This window comes from Wyeomyia smithii, chromosome 3 (assembly GCF_029784165.1).
Source record: "Wyeomyia smithii strain HCP4-BCI-WySm-NY-G18 chromosome 3, ASM2978416v1, whole genome shotgun sequence".
NCBI classification, from domain to species: domain Eukaryota; kingdom Metazoa; phylum Arthropoda; class Insecta; order Diptera; family Culicidae; genus Wyeomyia; species Wyeomyia smithii.
The window spans coordinates 221,586,234-221,610,152 of NC_073696.1; the positions used below are offsets into that span (position 1 = coordinate 221,586,234).

Genomic DNA, 23,919 nt, shown 5'->3' on the forward strand with positions numbered 1-23,919 from the left:
GTTTGGTGTTTTTTTTTTGTATTTTTATCAACAATAATAGTGAAAGGTCCATAACGCAGAGAGCATAACGGGGAAGTTTAGTGTTTTTTTGCATATGAAATTATATAACTATACGATTATAAGCTTCAATAATGTATTTCCACGTAGGATTGCGTCCAACGTTAATTGTGAAAATTCAATTTTTCTCGCATTTCATGAAACGTTGTTATGTAAGGAATAGACTACGATAACTGCGCTCAAATCAAACAGTTGTTCAAGTTTTACCATTGGTGCGATGTGTATTTTAAATGATGCTAATGACAACACATTGCCTGTCCTGATATGTATCGAAAATTGATGATAAATTTTGACTTTGTGAATCTTGTTAACGTTTGTTTTGCCTTCTTTCTCTCTTGACAAAATAAATCGTACAACTGAGGTTTTCCATCCAAACGATGTTCTGTTTTTTAAAATGTATTCTCAACCAAATTTTGATTCTTTAGGGCTTGTACCCATTGAAAATGATGAATAACTGTAAAATGCATATTTTACCCCATCGTGTCGAGCACAAACTTAGTGCGTTTTACCTCTTTTGTCACCATTTCAAAACTGTCAGCGGTCGATTTTGTTCAGTGAGGTAAATGTAAGGTGAAGAGATAGCACTCTCAGGGTTCAACCAATCGGTTTCTGATCTTCTACAATGTTTTTTGGTAAGGTTGAGGCTTCAATTTGGATGTTTCAATTAGTTCGGATTTTAGTCGCGAAGATGGCGTTGTGATGACAACTTCTTTCCCTTACACGCTAGAGCTTTGTAGTTTTCGACAAAGTCGCAGATTTTTAAATTCTATGAAATTTTACAGAATATACAAAATTTCTAACTCGTCAAGTTTTAGAGAGCTATAAGTTGTAAAATTTGTCTGAATTTCACGTTTTCTTGTGATAATTTTCTGTGTTAACTCAAATTGATTTTTATGAATTTATTCTCGATAGAAACTGAATTAATACGTCATTTTATTCCGAGTACAGAAATTCTTTAAGTACTTAAGTGAAAAAATTACACAATTTGGAAAAAAATACACAATTTCAATCATTATCACATTTTCTAAAAAATGTCCATCAAAAATAATTATTTTCTGAAATTTTGAAATATGTGTTTTTGTGATATTTCAATTTTAATGTAAGCATAGGTTTCGGGCATCAAATGGTGAGTTGACAACCTGGAAGGAGCGTCAAACATAGCTTCGGCCCTCACAAGTTCCTATCTCACACCTCCACGAGTCATATGATTACACTAGACTGCCGGTTGAAACATGGAAACAACTTGTTGGTGTTGCCTGGGCAATGTTGTCATCCGACAATAGCTAAGTGAGAAGGTGCGACGCGATCATTGGCGCGTTAACCATATTCCGGCGGTGGAGGAAATGCTTCGCCAACCCGAGCGTCTGTTCACCAAGATGGTGCGGCTCAAAACAGCGTCTGATCTCCATGTTAGGAGCGGCTGATTAACGTCCTGGTGGCAGCGTGGGACTCTAATTAGAGCTGACACGATGGTCCACCCGGCGAGACAAGGGGTTGGGGAAGGCCCAACGCGCCGCCCCGGAAAACAACATGTTACAAACAACGTAAGAGATAATACGGATCGGAACAATCGGCATGGACCTAGGCAACGAAATAAGGACTACGATTGGAAACTTGGGACATGGAACTGCAAATCGCTCTGCTTTCCAGGATGCGACAGGATAATTTATGACGAGCTACATCCACGCAACTTCGAAGTCGTAGCGCTGCAGGAACTTTGTTGGACAGGACAGAAGGTATGGAAAAGCGAGCACCGGGCGGCTACTTTCTACCAGAGTTGTGGTACCACCAGCGAGCTGGGAACCGGCTCTAAGTACTGGGTAAGATGCGCCAACGCGTGATAGGGTGGCAGCCGATCAACGCAAGGATGTGCAAGTTGAGGATAAAGGGCCGGTTCTTCAACTACAGCATCATCAACGTGCACTGCCCGCATGAAGGAAGACCCGACGACGAGAAGGAAGCGTTCTACGCGCAGCTGGAGCAGGTATACGATAGCTGCCCGCGACGGGACGTGAAGATCGTTATTGGGGACTTGAATGCTAAGGTAGGACGGGAGGCAATGTACAGACCGGTAATCGGACCAGACAGCCTGCATGCCGTGTCTAATGATAACGGCCATCGGTGCGTAAACTTTGCGGCCTCCCGTGGTATGGTAGTCCGAAGTACCTTCTTCCCCCGCAAAGGTATCCACAAATCCACCTGGAGATCACCCGACCAACAGACAGAGAACCAAATCGAACACGTTTTAATCGACGGCAGGTTTTTCTCCGACATCATCAACGTTCGCACCTACCGCAGTGCGAATATAGATTCGGACCACTACCTAGTAGCTGTGTGCATGCGCTCAAAACTATCGACGGTGTATAACACCCGCCGAAGTCGAACGCCGCGACCAAATATTGAGCAACTGCGGGACGCCGAGGCTGCACAGGAATACGCGCAGCAGCTGGAGGCAGTGCTACCTACGGAAGAGCAGCTTGGCGCAGCTACCCTTGAAGATGGCTGGAAAAGCATCCGATCCGCCATACGTAACACTGCAGGAACAGCCAAAACTCAGTCCTCCGAAGGAAGAAGCGCCAGCTCGAGGACCGAGATTGCGTAGCGATGGAAGAGCTGTACCAAGCTAACGACACTCGGAAGTTCTACGAGAAGCTGAACAGCTCCCGCAAAGGCTTTGTGCCGCAAGCCGATATGTGCAGGAGCTTGGACGGTAACCTCCTAACAGACGAGTGTGAGGTGATCGAAAGGTGGAGGCAGCACTTCGACGAGCATCTAAACGGCGATGAAGTAGAGAGCGAGGACGGTATGGCAATTGATCTTGGTGCACGAGCAGAAGACATCAGAATTCCAGCCCCCGATCTTCTGGAGGTGGAGGAGGAGATTGGTCGGCTGAAAAACAATAAAGCTGCTGGAGTGGACCAACTTCCCAGCGAGCTATTGAAATACGGTGGAGAAACACTGGCTAGAGCCGTGCACTAAGTCATTGTCAAGGTTTGGGAGGAAGAACGAGTACCGGAGGAGTGGATGGAGGGTATTGTGTGTCCCATATACAAAAAGGGCGACAAACTGGAGTGCTGCAATTACCGGGCAATCACTCTGTTGAACGCCGCCTACAAGGTACTCTCCCAAATACTTTGCCGTCGACTATCACCATTTGCGAAGCAGTTCGTGGGGCACTACCAGGCGCGCCACCACGGATCAGATGTTCGCGGTTCGGCAGGTTATGCAGAAATGCCGCGAATATAACGTGCCCACACATCATTTGTTCATCGATTTTAAATCGGCGTACGACACAATCGATCGGGACAAGCTATGGCAAATTATGCACGACTACGGATTTCCGGACAAACTGACGCGGTTGGTCAAAGCGACGATGGATCGAGTGATGTGTGTAGTTCGAGTTTCGGGGGCACTCTCGAGCCCCTTCGAAACCCGAAGAGGTCTAAGGCAAGGTGATGGTCTCTCGTGCCTACTGTTTAACATTGCCCTGGAAGGTGTCATTAGAAGAGCGGGGATTAACACGAGTGGCACGATATTCCAAAAGTCGGTTCAACTGTTTGGTTTCGCCGACGATATTGACATTGTGGCTCGGACCTTTGTGAAGATGGCGGATACGTACATCGGACTAAAGGCTGAAGTCAAACGGATTGGACTGGTCATCAATGCATCGAAGACGAAGTACATGAAAGAAAGGGGTTCACGAGAGGACAGTGCTAACCTCCCACCTCGAGTTCAAATTGGTGGTGATGAAATCGAGGTGGTTGATGAGTTCGTGTATCTGGGCTCACTGGTAACTGCCGACAACGATACCAGCAGAGAAATTCAACGGCGCATTATGGCAGGAAATCGTGCATACTTTGGTCTCCGGAGGACGCTCCGATCGAGTAGAATTCGTCGCCGCACCAAGTTAACCATCTACAAGACGCTGATCAGACCGGTAGTCCTCTACGGGCATGAGACATGGACTATGCTTGTGGAGGACCAACGCGCCCTTGCGGTCTTCGAGCGGAAGGTGTTGCGTACCATCTTCGGTGGACTGCAAATGGAAAACGGAGTGTGGAGAAGGCGAATGAACCACGAACTGCAGGAGTTGCTTGGGGAGCCATCTATCGTTCACACCGCTAAGATAGGCAGGTTGCGGTGGGCTGGGCATGTTGTAAGGATGTCAGACGACAGCCCGGTAAAGATGGTTCTAGAAACCAATCCGTCAGGGACGAGACGGAGAGGTGCACAGCGGGCAAGGTGGATCGATCAGGTGGAAGACGACCTGCGGACCCTACGCAGACTGCAGAGCTGGCGAACTGCAGCCATGGACCGAGTGGAATGGAGACGACTCTTACGTACAGCAAAGGCCACACCACGGCTTGGGACTGTTTGGTAAGGTAAGTAAGCATAGGTTTCATGTAAAAATACAATTGCATGGAATACAGGGCTCTGATACTCTATACAATCGATTTGCAGTTCTCAGCAAAGTTTATAGGTGTAATAAGAGCTTCAATTTGAAGTTTAGTTTAGTTTGCGGTTTGGCCACAGAGATGGCGCTTCGACACCAACTTGCACCATACACACACAACATAGCATACAAATGGTTTGAAAGCTATTTGTGTGCTAGAATGAGAAGACTCGTTTTTATGTTTCTGAATCAGTTTCTGTCCAGTACCCTGTCAGGGGCCTGGGATAATGGGAGAGAACTGTCAAAAACTCTGTATACCCTATTAGCACAATAAATCATTCTTGCTTCCAAAGTCATACCGAATACACGTTTATTACAATGGCTACGAGGATGGTTTCAATTATTGTGACATTTTGTGACATATGGAGGAGGGGGGGTTATCTTGAGTGTGACATCACATTTGAACTAAAAAAAATAAATAAAAATGTCACATACATTTATAGTTTTTTTATTCTCGCTTATTTTCCGTCGGTCTAGTTCCGCCACTTTTGTTGTGCCAATCACCGACGCCCATAGAGGCGGCTCCACTCAGGACCCTAACTTACGACCCGTTGCACAGTGGGGCGACTTCATACAAATGCTGGCCAAGCAAAAATTGTCTTCATATCATGGAAAATACATGGTTTTTATATAATTTTGGGACGCTGAGTCCGAATTTGATGTTATTTTGCATGAAAATGTGTATTTTTGACGCCAGGGGAATTTTTATGTTTTTATATATATTATATGAGGAAAATTTTACGTCGGTTTCAATTTTTTGAAAACAAAATGCATGATGCTTGAAAGTCTTTCATATGCCATGAAAAAATATAAAAATATTCAGTTATTGAGAAAATAAAAAAATATCAATTGAAAAATATGCTTCGTGATAAAAATTACTTATGACTTGGTTTTTTTTCAAAGTGACTATATTACATTGCATCTTTTTATCGAACTCTTCTTTTTATTCACTTCCACCTTCATCTTCATTTTTGTGTTCATTTTTAGAATCTTTAAGGAAAGCTTTCAAAATGCAGTTTCTAACGTTAGAATAATAATTCACAATTTGTTCTGTAGACATTAGCAGCCGATTGATTATTTCATGGTTTGTGTTTACACGATTGTTTTTACATGTGACTGGTATGATACAAACTTAAATTATGATTTTAGTGCAGGTGAAACGAAACATAAACAATGTTTAGTTTTTGATACTGTGTTGAATATTGTAATATTGATGGCTTAAACTTGTAAATATGAAAACAGTATGATTAATAATACTGAAATATGTTCGAAAACGTTGTTATTATCAGACTTATATGAGCCATTTGTTATTCTATTGACTGTTTGCAGTGTGCAATTTAAATTTACATTTTTGAAATTCGATATGTGCCGAACACTTGTTGTTTCTCTTCAAAAGAAGGGTACTCTGCGCAACTCTGCGCAGCATCGGACTAGATGTTTTTGAAAGCATTTTTTCCAAGCTATCTTTTAAAACTAGTGCCAATAGTGCCAAACCCTGCCGTCTAAACTTAAAACGGTGTTTCATTAAAAAAATACGTAATTTTTTGATTCCACCTATTTGTTTTAGTATTACAATGATATTATACATCATCCAATGATGAGGATATATTCTCCACTATTTTACAGACAACTTTTTCATAGACGTCATCAAAATACAAGTTACCCTTGAGGCTCCAGCAAATTTCACAACATTGCATTTTTTTCAAGAAAAACGCTAAAAAACACTGATTTAGTACACTTTGAAAAATCATAGAAAATTCAAATTTTGTTGTAACGCTCTAAAACTTGGATTCTGACAATTCAATAGTATGCAACTATAGGAAAAATATAATTGAAATGAAATTCGCATTTTCATTTTTGGGTCGATGGCCAGCGATTAACGGACCGGCACCAACGGCTTTATTTCCTTATGCGATGGAAGGCGTGATCCCAGAGATTTTTTGCCTCATAAAATCTCCCGGTGTCGGCTAGAGTTGAATCTAGACTAGTTGGGTTGGTTGTGAGTGAATCACTCCACCCCACAACCATCGACACCTATGTTGGCGTTGGGATTCGAACCCAGGCATCGAGCGTGGTTGGCGGAGACGTTACCAACCACGCTAGGCCCCCGCCTATTCATTTATAGTTCTACGATCCCTTTTTTTGCTTAGGATTTGCTTTAGATGAAATAAATGACAATTTTTTATCACGTTAAAAAGCATAAGGCCAGTGCCATCGAGCCTGCAGTCCATTGTGAACAAAGAAATCGAGTTGATGGAGATTAACGGTGTTATAAGTAGATGCGACTCATCAGAGTGGGCTACTCCGATCGTCCCTGTTCTAAAGGATGATGGAAAACGGATTCGGCTGTGCGGTGACTATAGAGTGACATTAAATAAAGTTTTAAAGGACGTGCGTCATCCATTGCCCCGAGTTGAAGAGGTTATGGGTAAACTGGCAGATTCTAAATATGTTTCTAAACTAGATTTGAGTAGAGCATATAACCAATTTGAGTTGAGTGAAAAATCTAAAAAGTTGTGCGCACTTTCCACTCACAAAGGAGTGTTCTTGATGAACCGACTGCCGTTTGGAGTAAAACCGGCTTCAGGAATAGTGCAAAGAGAGCTAGAAAAGTTGTTGGCTACAGTTCCGGGTGTGGTAAATTTTCTAGACGATGTATTGTGCATTTAAATAAAAATTAATTTAAATTAAAAAATAAACTGGCAGTCAGGCTCACTTCCGATGTTTATTTTTGGTGTTCTCGCAACACTGCAAGCATCTCAGCCGCCACTGTGCTGTCAGTCCGGTTTATAAAAACAAATACATTGAAATCATTCCGCAGTTCATGTTGTGTGAACACGCAGCTGTTCTATGTGTTTGTAAAGTCGGAAGAAAGTTCGGAAGTCGGAAGTCTGACTTCCGAACTTTAATTTAGTGCTGACGCCACAATATTAGTAGCAGGTAAAACGCGTAAAGAACATTTGGAGAGGTTGGTGCAAGTTTTAAAAATACTCTAAAACAAATATTGTAGTAACATTAAACAACAAACTGTTTTCATAATTACTATTATCAAAGATTATCAATATAAAACACTATTTGGTTACAAATACAGTCGTCGTTCGCTAACTGCAACATGTTTACATCGCAGTTATCGAATGCCGCTCGATAACTGCAACACTTGACACATGCCAAAATTTAGAGGGGGGTCCGTCACTACCATTTTTGTTTTCAATGATGTCGAAATGTATTTTTTTAATGGAATAGTGACAAAAAATAGCAGAAAACTAAAATAGGCAAGCTTTTTGATCAATCAATTTGATAGTCATATTTCCGTATCATAATTTATTGCGTTTTAGTAACTACTTTACATAACCAATATGTAGGCGAATATAAAGTTCATCACTACAGAAGACCATTTTACGAGACTTTTCTGAACTCAACTCATGAATGAAATTTTGACAGAAAGCTCGGGACCGCTGACATAACGCAAGTAAAAGCAACATCAATGTCAGCAGGATCCGTGACACCTGTCAGTTCCTAAAATGGTCTATTTATCGCTAGGTCACAAAATATTGTTTGTGATCCACTGTGCACTGCTTCACTGAGTAGTGAAAGCTAGCCAAACAATGCAGAAGGAATATTGTTTTTCTGTTATAATAATTACGGAAAGTGAACCACATAACATGGTGATTTTGCTTCATTGATTAATAGTGGAGATCTATGATCTCCCATCTAGAATGAAGAAACAACAAGTAAACGGAATCAAAAAACGAGAAAAATGAAAAAGTCCTTTTAAAATGTTTCTAGAGATTCAACAATTTTTATTTTCGAATGCATTTAGAATCCCCCCGCGAGATTTGTCACTTCAATGTCAAATATGACTTTGACTTCAGATTTGACGGATTGCGGTCCGATAACTGCAAAATTGTTACAGTTATCGGTCTTGCAGTCAAAAAGCGTTGCAGTTAAAAGACTTGCAGTTATCGAACGGCGACTGTATAGCGAAAGAAATTGAAATTACTCTGCCCCAAGCTCTTTTCTTCACAATTATTTGCATTGAAAATAAAAACCTTTCTGCAGTGTAATCTACTATGTCATGCATTCTGGTCCAATACATTTCTGTCAATGTGACCGATTGCGTAGTAAAAATAAGCTAACATGAATAGTAATTTGGCCCACAGTTTTTTTTGACAGCCAAGAACGGCGGTAAGTGAAACCATTTCTGTTTTGCAACTTAACCGATCCGATGCGGTTCGTGTTATGTTGCATCATGTTTTTTATTTATGATAATAATAAGCATAGATGAGAAAAATCGAAATGATACTTGATGATGCTTTGGCAGATCCTTCATTGATTCAAGGTAACTCTCATGTTATGTATTTCGGATGAACATTTATATCTAAACATATTTTAAGTTTTCAGAACATGATGAAATCCTTAAACTTCGAGATCTCATAGTGAATGATTGGATATTAGATCCTTCTGTTAATTTAAGTTATCAGTAAGTTCCTGATTGCTCTTAATGTACTTCTCAAATTGCTTATGGTTTTTTTTTTAAGGGGGGATTTGTTAGTAGCTTAAGTATTTATGATAAATATTAGTAAATAATGAGTATGTGTGTCCAATCACAAATGGTGACTTCTCAACACTGTTAGAAATTTGTAATTTTAATTGTTAGGATTTGTTTGCTTTCGCAATTAGGACTTATCATTCGTAGGGATTTAAACCTACTTGTCAGAAAAGGGGAAGTAAACTTACAACTAACTTAATTGCTGACTTATTGGCTATAAAGAGAGCTTATCGTAGCAATTGAGGATTGCAACGATTTTTGTCGAAAATTGTTAATAATTTTATTTGACATAGCTTCTAATGGTTCAACACCAGTAAGTCTATGTAATTCGAGTGTACCAAACCAAGGAGGACGCTTCAAAATCATTTTCAGAATTTTATTCTGAATCCTTTGGTGCGTTTTCTTCCTTGTTGAACAGTAACTTGACCAGATCGGTACAGCATAAAGCATTGCTGGTCTAAAAATTTGTTTGTAAATCAAAAGTTTGTTCTTTAAACAAAGTTTAGAATTCCTGTTAATGAGAGGATATAAACATCTCGTATATTTGATGCACTTGGCTTGTATACTCTCAATGTGCTCTTTGAAAATAAGTTTTTTATCATAAATTAGTCCCAAGTACTTAACCTTGTCGGACCAACTTAAAATAACCCCATTCATCTTGACAACGTGATTATTGTTTGGCTTGAGGAAAGAAGCCCTAGGCTTATGCGGAAAAATTATCATTTGAGTTTTAGAAGCATTGGGAGAGATTTTCCACTTTTGCAAGTAGGAAGAAAAAATATCTAAACTTTTCTGCAATCGACTGCATATGACACGAAGACTTTTTCCTTTTACGGAAATGCTTGTGTCATCGCAGAACAATGACTTTGTGCATCCTGGAGGCAAATCAGGAAGATCTGAAGTGAATATGTTGTACAGGACTGGACCCAAGACTGAACCTTGAGGTACACCTGCTCTGACAGGAAATCTATCAGATTTTGAATTCTGATAGACAACCTGCAGAGTTCGATCAGTAAGATAATTTTTTAAAATTTTGATTAGGAAAATTGGAAAATTAAAAGTTTGCAATTTCGCAATCAAACCTTTATGCCAAACACTCTCGAATGCTTTTTCTATGTCTAAAAGAGCAGCTCCAGTGGAATAACCTTCAGGTTTGTTGGCTCGTATCATATTAGTAACTCTGAGCAATTGATGAGTTGTGGAATGCCCATGGCGAAATCCAAACTGTTCATTTGCAAAAATTGAATTTTCGTTGATGTGTGACATCATTCTGTTAAGAATAATTCTCTCAAACAGTTTACTTATTGAAGAAAGCAAACTGATTGGTCGATAACTTGAAACTTCAGCTGGGTTCTTATCCGGTTTTAAAATGGGAGTAATTTTTGCATTTTTCCATAATTTGGGAAAATATGCAATTTTGAAGCAGCAATTGAAAATTTTCACTAAAAATTCCATTGTGCTCTCAGGGAGATGTTTGATTAGTATATTAAAGATTCCATCGTCACCAGGTGCTTTCATATTTCTGAAATTTTTAATAATTGATTTAATCTCATTCAAGTTAGTTTCAATTATTTCTGCAGGTAAAAAATTCTGGGAAGAAATTAAATCAAATTGACGTGTGACTTCATTTTCAATTGGACCACAAAATTCAAATTTGAGTTATGAACACTCTCAAACTGCTGAGCAAGTCTTTGAGCCTTTTGTTCATTGGATACAAGAAAACGTTCACCATCTTTTAAAACTGGAATAGGCTTTGAAGGTTTCTTGAGAATCTTCGACAGCTTCCAAAATGGTTTTGAATATGGTTTCAATTTTTCAACTTTAGTCTCAAAATTTTGATTTCTTAGAAGAGTAAATCTATGTTTAATCTCTTTCTGTAAATCTTTATAAATAGTTTTAAAAACAGGGTCACGAGAACGTTGATATTGACGTCTACGGACATTTTTCAAACGAATTAGAAATTGAAGATTTTCGTCAATTATTGATGAATCAAATTTCACTTGAGCCTTTGGAACAGAATAATTCCTGGCATCAACAATTGCACATTTTAATGCTTCCAAAGCGGAATCAATATTCACTTCGTTTTGCAAATCAAGCTCATTATTGAAATTTCTCTCAATATGAGTTTTGTATCTTTCCCAATTAGCCTTGTTATAATTAAAAACAGAGCTCATAGGGTTTAAAACTGATTCATGTGATAAAGAAAAAGTTATTGGAAGATGGTCAGAATCAAAGTCAGCATGTGTGATCAAATCACTACATACATGACTTTGATCTGTTAGCACCAAATCAATTGTTGAAGGGTTTCTTACAGAAGAAAAGCATGTAGGACTATTCGGAGACAAAATAGAATAGTATCCTGAAGAACAATCATTGAATAAAATTTTGCCATTGGAATTACTTTGAGAATTATTCCAGTAAAGATGTTTAGCGTCAAAATCGCCGATTATGAAAAATTTCGATCGATTTCTGGTGAGTTTTTGTAAATCACCTTTAAAATAATTTTTGGGCTCGCGTGTGCATTGAAATGGTAAATATGCTGCGGCAATAAATAAAATCCCAAGTTCAGTTCAAACTTTAATTCCCAAAGTTTCAATAACTTTCGTCTCAAGATGGGGAAGAGCACGATGTTTGATTCGGCGATGAATAACAATTGCAACTCCACCGCCGGAACCCTGAATCCTATCATATCTATGAACCACGTAATTGGGATCATATTTTAATTTTATGTTAGGTTTCAAAAATGTTTCAGTAATAATTGCAATATGCACATTATTTACTGTTAAAAAATTAAAAAGCTCATTCTCATTGGCCTTCAATGAGCGAGCATTCCAATTTAATATTTCAATTGTTTTATTTAAAATCATTGCTAAATTTTAAATTAGAAACAATTTTAATCGTAAAATTTGTGCCTATTTGAATGGCTTCAAACATTGATTTTGCCTGCAACATGGCGTTCATAAGATCGAACATTGCCTGTTGCAAAAAAGAAAGTTTACCTGCCGTAATAGGCCCCAGGCAGTTGACATTAGAAAAAATATTAGAAAAAATAGAAAAAATATTTTCGGAAAAAATATTTTAATTGTAACGGTTGCCGTTACAATTCGCACAGCGAAAATTTTTACTCTCTTTCACAGGACATGTGTCCTTTTTGTGAGAAGAGTCTTCACAATTAAGACATTTTTGGTCCATGTTACAGAATTTGGAACCATGGCCATAACATTGGCAAGTACGGCATTGGGTGATATGCTTTTCACCTCCGCCATACTTCCTATAAATTTCCCACTTTACACGCACATTATACAAAGCATGTGCTTTTTCAAAAAATTGTAAGTTGTTAACCTCATTGCGGTTAAAATGAATTAAATAATTAACAAGGGAAATTCCAGTTCTCTGACTGTTTTCGCCTCGTGGTTTTTGTTTCATTAGAATTACTTGGGTAGGGGCTATGCCAAGTAATTCTGTTAAAGTAAGTTTGAGATCATCAACGGTTTGATCGTTGGTGAGACCTTTCAAGACAACCTTGAACGGCTTGGCGTTCTTGGTGTCATATGTAAAAAATTTGTACATCTTGTCAGATAAATACTGAACAAGACGATCACGACCCTTTACTGAGTCGGCTAATAAGCGGCAATCACCTCTACGGCCAATTTGATAGGTAACTTTAATGTCAGAAACAAACGTTGAAAGTTCCTTTTTGAATATATTAAATTCAGAAGAAATAGTTACCACAATAGCTGGAACTTTCTCCTTTTTCAAAGATTTTATATTTTGTATAGTTTCATTATTGGTAACTTCCATTTCACCAGCTTCTTGCTCAGGCAAAATATCAAAAGGATTGTCACTACAGACACTCGAAGTGTCAGAAAGAGATGCCTCTCTTTTCCTCCCCACAGCGATGCGAGGTTTCTTTTTCCGTCCAGCCATTTCAGGTGATACGAAAAAAGTTAAAACAAATGTTAAATTCAAAAATAGGTAGTCTTGAGAAAGACTGATGGGAAATAACTTTCAGGTAGTCTTTAAAAGACACACTGATAAAACACAAACTTTGAAGCTATAGCAGTCAAAGACCAGTCCACAAGCAACCGAAAAAACGTCTGATCTGTAGGACAGTTCAAGACGCACGAATTGCTTATGGTTTTATCCAAAGAAGGTCGATGATGCAGACTTACAAGAGATTTGTTCTGTGGTAAAGTAGAAAACTACAAAATTGGCCTTAAAGTGCACCCGAAAAGTGTTCCTAAAGGACACTGTCACAGAAAGAAATTGCCTTCCTGATCGGTCTAGACATTCCTCATTTTTAACATTGGTTAACCAAAACATTCCTGAGGATATACGAGAGCGGAATGAAAAAAGAAAGATTGTGCGAAACTACTACAGCAAGCACCGCAGATTGGAGTGGATTGATTTCCTCCAGAACTAGCCGTAAGAAGTCATTTTTTCTTTTAATATAATCATTCCATTTCTACAGTTACTTTTTATTGCCGAAATTGTAATCCTCGAGACTGTACAATTGGAGAAAAGCATACCTCTGAACTCTTATAGACCAACAATACATGTGTATCATGTGCAGGGAAGCAGTTACTTCCGAATAAAGAAATACTTTGATGAACATTATGAAACACGTTTATGTGAATAAAATAAAAAAATAGAATGAACTAAAATCGAACGTTTAATCTTGAAAAAAAAAATAAAATAAAAAACTGTTTATTTTACCGCGATTTGCTCAACCATATTATTCTTAATGTTTTTAAAAGTACCATACCACACAGTTGGTGCTGATTTCATGCGCTAGTTATGGTTGTAATACAGTTGGTATAACTATCGAATGTACCATAAAACATGGTATTCATTACTACTAAACTTGGATATAGGTCTCATGGTAAAATCAACGACTTTTCTCTTAAGAACAAATACCAGTTGTAGTCTGCACAAATCAATTGGTGTTATGTATTTGACTCAACCCTACAGTATAGTATTTCTGACTACAGAATTGGTCTCAGTTTATTAGAAGATGCTGGACTGACGTTATGTAGAGAGAAATGTAGTTTCATGAAGCATAGGGTAAGATACCTTGGTTTCGAGATTTCAGGTGACGGTATTACTAAAACAAGTGACCGAATAAAAGCTATATAAGAAGCGAAACCACTAGCTAACGTGCCTGAAGTGCGTGCCTTTGCCGGACTCGTGAACTACTACAGTAGGTTCGTGAAAGGTTTAGCTAATCTAATGTCACCCCTATACCAGCTGCTAAGAAAAAATCAAAAATTCGATTGGGGCATAGAGTGCCAAGAAGCATTCAAAAAGGTCAAAAACGAAATTTGTAAGGATATAACTTTGACGCATTTTGATCCAGACAAGGATATAGTGTTGATTTGTGACGCGTCAAAAGACGGAATATCAGCGGTGTTAGCACACAAAATTGACAATGTCGATCGCCCTGTGGCATTTGCTTCTAGAGTATTGAGTGGTTCAGAGAAAGCATACAGTGTATTACACAAAGAAGGTCTGGCCATAATGTACGGTTTAAATAAGTACTACCATCAATCAAAGAAATAGTTATCGGTTTCCGTTATACTCTACTAAATTTTTTGGAAATAAATATTGAAATTCAGTCCGCAAATATATATATATATATATATTTTTTTTTGACACGACACTTCGCCCACTTGACACGCCCACTTCGTTCAAAATTTACAAAATTTGGGATGGATATTGTCTACACTAGTAGAAATACCCAACTCAAAACTAAATTAGGGTCTACCAAAGACCCTATTGATACCCTGAACAAAGCTGGAATTTATAAAATTGCATGCAGTCACTGTGACATGGTTTACATTGGACAAACTAAACGTAACATAGGGATACGTTTCAAAAAACATTTCGCAGAAGTGACCAAAGCAAGTAAAGTTTCAACAAATGCCCCACCACACCATTTCAAATCAAAAGTGGCTGAACATATTTTTAACGAGGAACATCCACTAACTTCGGATAACATTCACCTCCTCCGCCCCGTTAATAATTTATGGAAATTAGACGTAGCTGAAAGTTTAGAAATTTATAAACAACACTCATGCACGCTTCTCAATAAAGACGCAGGTAATCACCCCTCATGGCTATTCAATCTGCTTCCCAAAAACCCCAGACATGGTACGGTAAACAATCGACCGCATAATTCCCTACCTAACTCCAATTAACGGTGCTAAATTTTCATTTTTACCTACTACAAATTAAAAAAAAACAGGATTTACGCTTTGCTCTTTACCAGTAGTGACGGTAAAATTAATCAAAGTATCGATTCTCGAATCGATACTGGTATCGAGAAAAAAGACTGATACTTTGATAATATCGCTTCCAGAGTATCGATTTTGTTAAGTATCGGATCGTTCGAATAGTTTTTCAAGAACAATGTTTTGAATAACGTTTAAAATAATATTATTGTTTATTGCAACTTAAGTAACATATATTTATTCTAATTAAACCATTCGGACTCATCAATACTTCCCAGAAAACAAAGCTTTTGTAGATATGTCGCCGATAAACGGTTTCTTTTTTCCGATATCAATGACCCAGCTTTCGAAAACAGGCGCTCGCACGGAACTGAAGTAATTTAATCACTCAACGGTAATTTAAGATAATCCGCTAATTCATCCCCCGCTTGAGTATGTTTATTTGGCGTATCAAATGTTAATAGCTTGTGATGTTCCCAAAAGTCGTATGGTTTTTCATGTGATTTATGGTGTATCTGCGTATCTACACTCGCGTCAACTTTTTTGGCTCCATCGTTTCGCTCCATGACGTTACGGATTTTACTCACCGCTTTAGCACAAGCAGCAGAATCCTGAAAATAAATGTTTTTAAATCTCGGATCTAGGATTGTCGCGAACTTTCTGTTACCGCTAAAAAAACGACACGAAGCTAAAGCATATTATATAGCCTGCTCGCACCTACACGAAACTCTGTAATAAACTATGTACTAAAAAGAAGCATAAATGTTTGCCTTCCTTTTTTTAACTCAAAAGTCAGGAGAACAGCAGAAGTGTTGTAGTCGCGAATTATTTTTTTCGATTCTAACAAAATGTATCGATATCTCAAAAGTATCGAGCTCGAGCATCGATACCAATTTGTCGCGTATCGTGAAAAAAGAATCGATTATGGATCGGTATCAGCAGAATCGTAACGTCACTATTTACCAGTCCACATAAGCACTGAGGAAGACTGTACGTCACAGTCGAAATATATATTTGCGGACTGAATTTCAATATTTATTTCCAAAAAATTTAGTAGAGTATAACGGAAACCGATAACTATTTCTTTGATTGATCTCAATCACTCTGCTAAGACGCTCGTTATAGATTTTCTAGATTTAAGTACTGCCAATATTTAGCAGGAAACAAGTTCACTATCAAAACCGATCACAACCCATTGGTATCCATTTTGAGCCCGCAGAAAGGTATACAGGTTATGACTGCTGGACGCATCCAGTGATGGGCTAATTTTCTCTCCGGTTTCAAATGCAATCTGGAATATGTTAAGTCCGGAGACAACATTGTAGATTATCCGTCAAGAGCACCCATAGAATCGTGGGAACTGTGGAAAGAAGATGCTTCGTACCTGAATTTTGTGACGTCACAAGAAACGGTTCTGGTGGATAAAATAATGTTGAAGAGGAGCACCGACAACGATGAAACTTTGACCAAACTACGAAAATGTATTTTGGACGGGAACCGATGTGGTGTCGAAGCAGAATTGGTGGCTTTTAAAAATGTCTTCGAAGAGTTGTCTATAGAGGACGGCATCATCATGCGTGGCCATCGTGTCGTAGTACCGATCACACTACGGAACGAAATACTGCGCATTCTTCATTCGTCCCATCTTGGTATCAATAAAATGAAAAGCGTTGCAAGAGGTTTGGTGGCCTGGTCTCGATGATGATATAAAAATACACGCTCAACAGTGTGAATCGTGTGCCCTGGAACAACCGTCACCGCCTCGGGAAAAACTTATTCCATGGAACGTCCCTGGTAAACCATGGTCCAGAGTACATCTAGAATTCGCAGGACACAATTTACAGCCGGTAGAGGGCACTTGGTTTTTGATTATAATTGACGCTCTGACAAAATGGCCCGAAGTTTTCCACACTAAGACCATTACAGCTGATTTTACCATAGAAAAGCTTATGGAATGCATGTCCAGATTCGGTTTGGTCGACGAAGTAGTCAGTGACAACGGCACACAATTTACAGCCGAAAAATTTCGGCGGTTTCTGACAGCCAACGGAATCAAGCATACACTCACAGCGCCGGGTCATCCAGCAACAAACGGTGCTGCGGAAAATTTTGTAAAAACCTTCAAAACATCATTAAAGAAATCCCTCCGAAGCAGAAATGGTCGAGCTCTAACAGAAATTATCTCCAACATTTTGATGGGCTACCGTAAATCAAAACATTGCTCGTCACAAGTGGCTCGCAATGATCAACAGAGACATAAAGTCGAGAATGGATCTGGTAAACCCCATGAACAAAACGTGCACAACATCAGACCGCATCAAATTGAATATCGAACGAAGCCAAAAAAAACCAGATAAAGCAATATAAGGGAGTTAGAGAAGCAGTGTTCAACAGAGGGGAATCAGTGTTTGTTAGAGATTACTCTAATCCGAACAAAGCTGCCTGGACGAAAGCAGTGGTGCTGCACACAGTGGGTCTAAGAAACTACATAGTAAAGCTTGACGTTTCTGGTAGAACCATCAAGCGTCACACTGATCAAATGGTGAAGGATAACTCAGCAGTAAGAGAGACCTCCAAGCAACTTCAACGTGAACCGAAGGTAAAAGACACTTTCACGAAGGTGCCACCGCAATGTGACGTGGGTCAGGGATTAGCGAAGACTGAAGAAGTGTCCTACAAAAATATTTTGAGCAATCACTCACAAGTTTTAGAGGATTCGAATAACAGGAACGGACAGCTTGTTGCAGTAGAAGAAGAGGTATTAGGGTTCGAGGGAGGTAGTTTGGTCATAAAACCCGAAAACTGTCGAAAGAGAAAACGCAAACAAATCTTTGATACTGGCTCGTTAGGAAGACCCTTAAAAAAACGCAAACAAGATCCCAGGTACAAAAGTAAATTAAACGCCATATGTATTTCCTTCACAGAGTTCAGCTTATGAACCATCAGAAGAAATGTTTAAACAGAGGATCGAGACAATTATCAAGAACAGGTTTGGATAATCAATGAGCCTGTGGTGAGGGTGTTCAGTACCCTGTCAGGGGCCTGGGATAATGGGAGAGAACTGTCAAAAACTCTGTATACCCTATTAGCACAATAAATCATTCTTGCTTCCAAAGTCATACCGAATACACGTTTATTATAGTTTCCATTGCTAATATACAGAGTGTACCGCAAGAAAATGTTTTAGGGTTCATTTTGTTTATAATTTATATTAATGACATGAAGCAAGTTTTACAGTTTTGCGATGTAAATTTATGACGATGACACTATTCTGTTGCAGCTTAAAATCCAAATGATGTTGAAACACTTTTAAACCAAGATCTACATTACCTGGCGAATTGGTTAAATTTTAAACAACTAGAACTAAACATTAGTAAAACAAAATATTTGATCATTTTTCCGGCCAACTCCAGATCAGACGTAAATATGGGTCAGAATTCATATCTTCTGGTATGCTAGATTGAGATAGTTTAGTAAAGTAGAGTAATTCTCTACTTTGGACGTTTTTGGACATATCATTTTTAAGGGCCGTTTTACCCTACTTAACCCTAATGAAAAAACAGAAATTTTGCAAAACTTCCAACCTTGAATAGACAAACAAACGCCGGAAATTTCAACCAAATCAGAGAATATTAAAACAACGTTCCTCAGAAAGAGGGTTGTGTTTCTTGCGGACTGGATCTTAATACTCAGCTGTCGTGAAATGTCCTTTCTGCTTTCGTCGATTTTCTGGATCGACCTATTCCTTTTGTTAATAGCAAATGCATATGTAGAAGACTGACATCTGTGAAGATGACAAGCGTCAAATCAAACAGCTGTAAAAGTGGAAGCTTGTTGAGCAAGATCGCGCCAAATGACCTATGGTCTAATATCGACCATTTTTGATTTGAATGAAACTTTGCACACGTATTTGGCTTAGCAAACTGAGCATTTTTCACAGATGGAGAGATTTTTACACCCATGAGTTACATTCTAAAAGGGCGTATGCCTTTTGGCATAGGTTTTATTCGAAGCATTGTAGCCCAGAAACCGTTGGTTGTATAGAAAAACTGTCTGAGAATGAGTTATAGGGAATTAAAAATGCACCATAAAAAAATATACACTGCACAAAAAAAAATTTTTTTTACCAAAAAAATTTAAAAATAAACATTAAATTTCAATTAAAAAAAAAAGAGTTGAATTTTTTTTATTTTTTTTAAAGAAACTTGACGTTAATACGCAACTTTTAAAAAAGTCCAAGATGGAGAAATGAAAAATAATTTTGTTATGGTAGATTAATTTTTTTACGAAAATTATAATTTAAACATTTTTCGAAATATTTGTATTCTGATGATTTTAAAAGATGCAGAGAGTCATTTTGAATCAAAAAGCTCTTGGTAGTAAACATTCTAAAGGCATTGGTTTTCGAGTTATTTTTAATTTTAGCTCGAAAAATTATTAATATTTCGGAAAATACACGTTTTTCCTAATTTGTCCATGGTTCTCCAGCAAAAACCATACGTTCAATGGAATGCTTGATCAAAAATAAACAATTCATTTTTTGACAACAAAACGATTGGATAAATAACTCAAGCGCTAAACCTTAGCCTACCTACGCGTTCCCCCTTGCCGAATGTTTTATATAAAAATATGTTTGTCGTGCAACACTATCTTCTTGTTTAATAATAATAACTGTTTGTAAAGTACGCAACCAATAACTACTGGGTTACCTATAACATCTGTTTTCGTATATAAATACGATTGCACTACTCCAGATGTGTTAGTAACAGTTTGCATTTTGTGAAGATGAATAAAGTGAAAATGGAATACACCAAGCCCAAATGCTGTAAACCCTTTCCTGATCATCGGTGCTCATCAAGCTTACGCAAATTAAACGAAAACGTTATTGCAAAATTAAAAATATTGAACAGTCAAGCTCATCTTAATACGATATTATCAATTTGTGATTCGTGTAGTTATTGGAATAATAGTCAAGCCATCATTCATCCCTTCGTTGTTTACTATTCAGAATCTGGAACACTTAAGAATATCAGCTTCATCGTAATATCGGAAGTACTCCATCATGATACTGTTGCGGTTCAGGTGTTCATTGCCAAATTCATGAGTTTTTCTGAAAACAACAATAGAGTTGAAAAAAGCGATATTAATGTCTGATGGAGCTGCCTCACAATATAAAAATAGAAAAAACTTTGCAAGTTCTTGCAAGTTCAAAACAAAATATAACGTCGATGCAGAGTGGCATTTTTTGCGACTTCTCATGTTAAAGGCCCATGTGATGCAATTGGTGGCATATTAAAACGAATGGCAGGAAATGCAAGTTTAGCTGAAGAACATGAACATTACAAGCGCAAATGAATTGGTCTAATCAGAAAAGTAATAAAAATTCATCAAAAATGTCATTTTGTTGGGTATCATATGAAGAATATGAACAAGGAGTAACAGAATGGAGCAATATTTTCAAATAATCTATAATAATAGCTGCCACGCAAAAGTATTACTCTTTTGTTCCGATTTCAGAAAATAAGATACAAACGAAGCTGTTTTTAAAAGATGACGAATCATTTACTTATGATGTATAAAATATAAGGTGAAACTAGTTCTGTAAAGTATCTATGTCATAAAAATATATGTTCCTAAGATAATAAAACTCGAAAATAAATATTTGATTCTTATATATATTTATATCACTTAGAGCATTTAACTCTTTTCTTCAGAACCGTTCGCCCAATCGTTTTGTTGTCAAAAAATGAATTGTTTATTTTTGATCAAGGATTCCAATTAACGTATGGTTTTTGCTGGAGAACCATGGACAAATTAAGAAAAACGTGTATTTTCCTAACTAATTACAATTTTTTGAGCTTAAATTAGAAATAACTCGAAAACCAATGCCTTTAGAATGTTTACTACCAAGAGCTTTTTGATTCAAAATGACTCTCTGCATCTTTTAAAATCATCAGAATACAAATATTTTGAAAAATGTTTAAATTAGAATTTTCATAAATAAATTAATCTACCATAAAAAAATTATTTTTCATTTCACCATCCTGGACTTTTTTTTTTTTAAAGTTGCGTATTAACGTCAAGTTTAAAAAAAAAAAAAAAATTCTCAGACATTTTTTCTATACAACCAACGGTTTCTGGGCTACAATGCTTCGAATAAAACCTATGCCAAAAGGCATACGCCCTTTTAGAATGTAGGGTGAGGAACGGCTTAAGCAGCGGAGCCTGTTCTAATCAGTCGAAATAAATGGGCCTCGATCTCCTGAATTTTGACAAAAATCGACAATTTTAATGATGAGAACGAAAACTCTGATTGACTAGCTGTCTTACGAATACATAAAATTTCGTTCAACACGGAAAAAACTTTGAAAAAACATCAAACGAAAATTGTTGCAGCTATTCAGGCGCATTTTAGGTGCTGAAATAAATCCCCTGCAAAACAGATGCAAACTGCTTAAAAGGTTCGGGGTGATTGGAATAGCGTCTCTCGATAGGGAACTTTAATTGATCATTGTTAAAGTTTGCTAAATCGATTTTAGAATCTAAAAACAAGTGCTGACAGAGAAAAAGATAGAGAACAAATCGATATACTCATGTTTATATTTCACCTTATATATTTCAAGTATTTCGTCTCAATACACAGGCGGCTCCTAAAGCTGCTTAAAATATGTTCCCTACCCTAACTCATGGGTGTAAAAAATCTCTCCACCTGTGAAAAATGCTCAGTTTGCTAAGCCAAATACGTGTGCAAAGTTTCATTCAAATAAAAAATGGTCGATTAAATTTTCGCGTATTTCCAGGCGATTTGAAATGATTTTGCTCTGTTATGAAAGTGGTGGTAATTGCATCGCAGCGAATTGTGTGCGTATGCGGTGATCCTGTCTGAGCCGGCACACACCCATAGGTTTCTCCATTTGGTTCTGAACAAGGAGTAACAGAATGGAGCAATATTTTCAAAAAATCTGTAATAATAGCTGCCACGCAAAAGTATTACTCTTTTGTTCCGATTTCAGAAAATAAGATACAAACGAAGCTCTTTTTAAAAGATGACGAATCATTTACTTATGATGTATAAAATATAAGGTGAAACTAGTTCTGTAAAGTATCTATGTCATAAAAATATATGTTCCTAAGATAATAAAACTCGAAAATAAATATTTGATTCTTATATATATTTATATCACTTAGAGCATTTAACTTTTTTCTTCAGAACCGTTCGCCCAATCGTTTTGTTGTCAAAAAATGAATTGTTTATTTTTGATCAAGGATTCCAATTAACGTATGGTTTTTGCTGGAGAACCATGGACAAATTAAGAAAAACGTGTATTTTCCTAACTAATTACAATTTTTTGAGCTTAAATTAGAAATAACTCGAAAACCAATGCCTTTAGAATGTTTACTACCAAGAGCTTTTTGATTCAAAATGACTCTCTGCATCTTTTAAAATCATCAGAATACAAATATTTTGAAAAATGTTTAAATTAGAATTTTCATAAATAAATTAATCTACCATAAAAAATTATTTTTCATTTCACCATCCTGGACTTTTTTTTTAAAGTTGCGTATTAACGTCAAGTTTTTTTAAAAAAAAATTAAAAAAAATCTCAGACATTTTTTCTATACAACCAACGGTTTCTGGGCTACAATGCTTCGAATAAAACCTATGCCAAAAGGCATACGCCCTTTTAGAATGTAGGGTGAGGAACGGCTTAAGCAGCGGAGCCTGTTCTAATCAGTCGAAATAAACGGGCCTCGATCTCCTGAATTTTGACAAAAATCGACAATTTTAATGATGAGAACGAAAACTCTGATTGACTAGCTGTCTTACGAATGCATAAAATTTCGTTCAACACGGAAAAAACTTTGAAAAAACATCAAACGAAAATTGTTGCAGCTATTCAGGCGCATTTTAGGTGCTGAAATAAATCCCCTGCAAAACAGATGCAAACTAATTAAAAGGTTTGGGGTGATTGGAATAGCGTCCCTCGATAGGGAACTTTAATTGATCATTGTTAAAGTTTGCTCAATCGATTTTAGAATCTAAAAACAAGTGCTGACAGAGAAAAAAATAGAGAACAAATCGATATACTCATGTTTATATTTCACCTTATATATTTCAAGTATTTCGTCTCAATACACAGGCGGCTCCTAAAGCTGCTTAAAATATGTTCCCTACCCTAACTCATGGGTGTAAAAAATCTCTCCACATGTGAAAAATGCTCAGTTTGCTAAGCCAAATACGTGTGCAAAGTTTCATTCAAATAAAAAATGGTCGATTAAATTTTTGCGTATTTCCAGGCGATTTGAAATGATTTTGCTCTGTTATGAAAGTGGTGAGAATTGCATCGCAGCGAATTGTGTGCGTATGCGGTGATCCTGTCTGAGCCAGCACACAGCCATAGGTTTCTCCATTTGGTTCTGTATTGGTGTGATGCATTAGTGTTAGTGAGATAGTTTTCTTTGTTAGCTGTAAGAATTTTCTGTTAGCTGTAAGAATCTCGAACAAAAAATAAATAAACAGAGATTAATTCTACGCACACTATCTTAGATTGCAATGGTGCTAATGTTCGTGAGATTTTGCTTGGAGAACTCTATGCGTCAGTTTCACATTTACTCAAAAGACTGCGCTG

At 37.4% G+C, this 23,919-nt stretch overlaps 1 long non-coding RNA gene across 1 annotated transcript; it reads right to left on the bottom strand.

Moving 5' to 3' along the window:
• Positions 1–15,477: 15,477 nt before the first annotated feature.
• On the bottom strand, positions 15,478–16,018 carry LOC129732866 (uncharacterized). The gene is made up of 2 exons (XR_008729369.1): positions 15,957–16,018; positions 15,478–15,900 (listed from the first exon to the last, which is right to left on the bottom strand). It is a non-coding gene; the product is annotated as an uncharacterized LOC129732866 (long non-coding RNA).
• Positions 16,019–23,919: the final 7,901 nt, after the last annotated feature.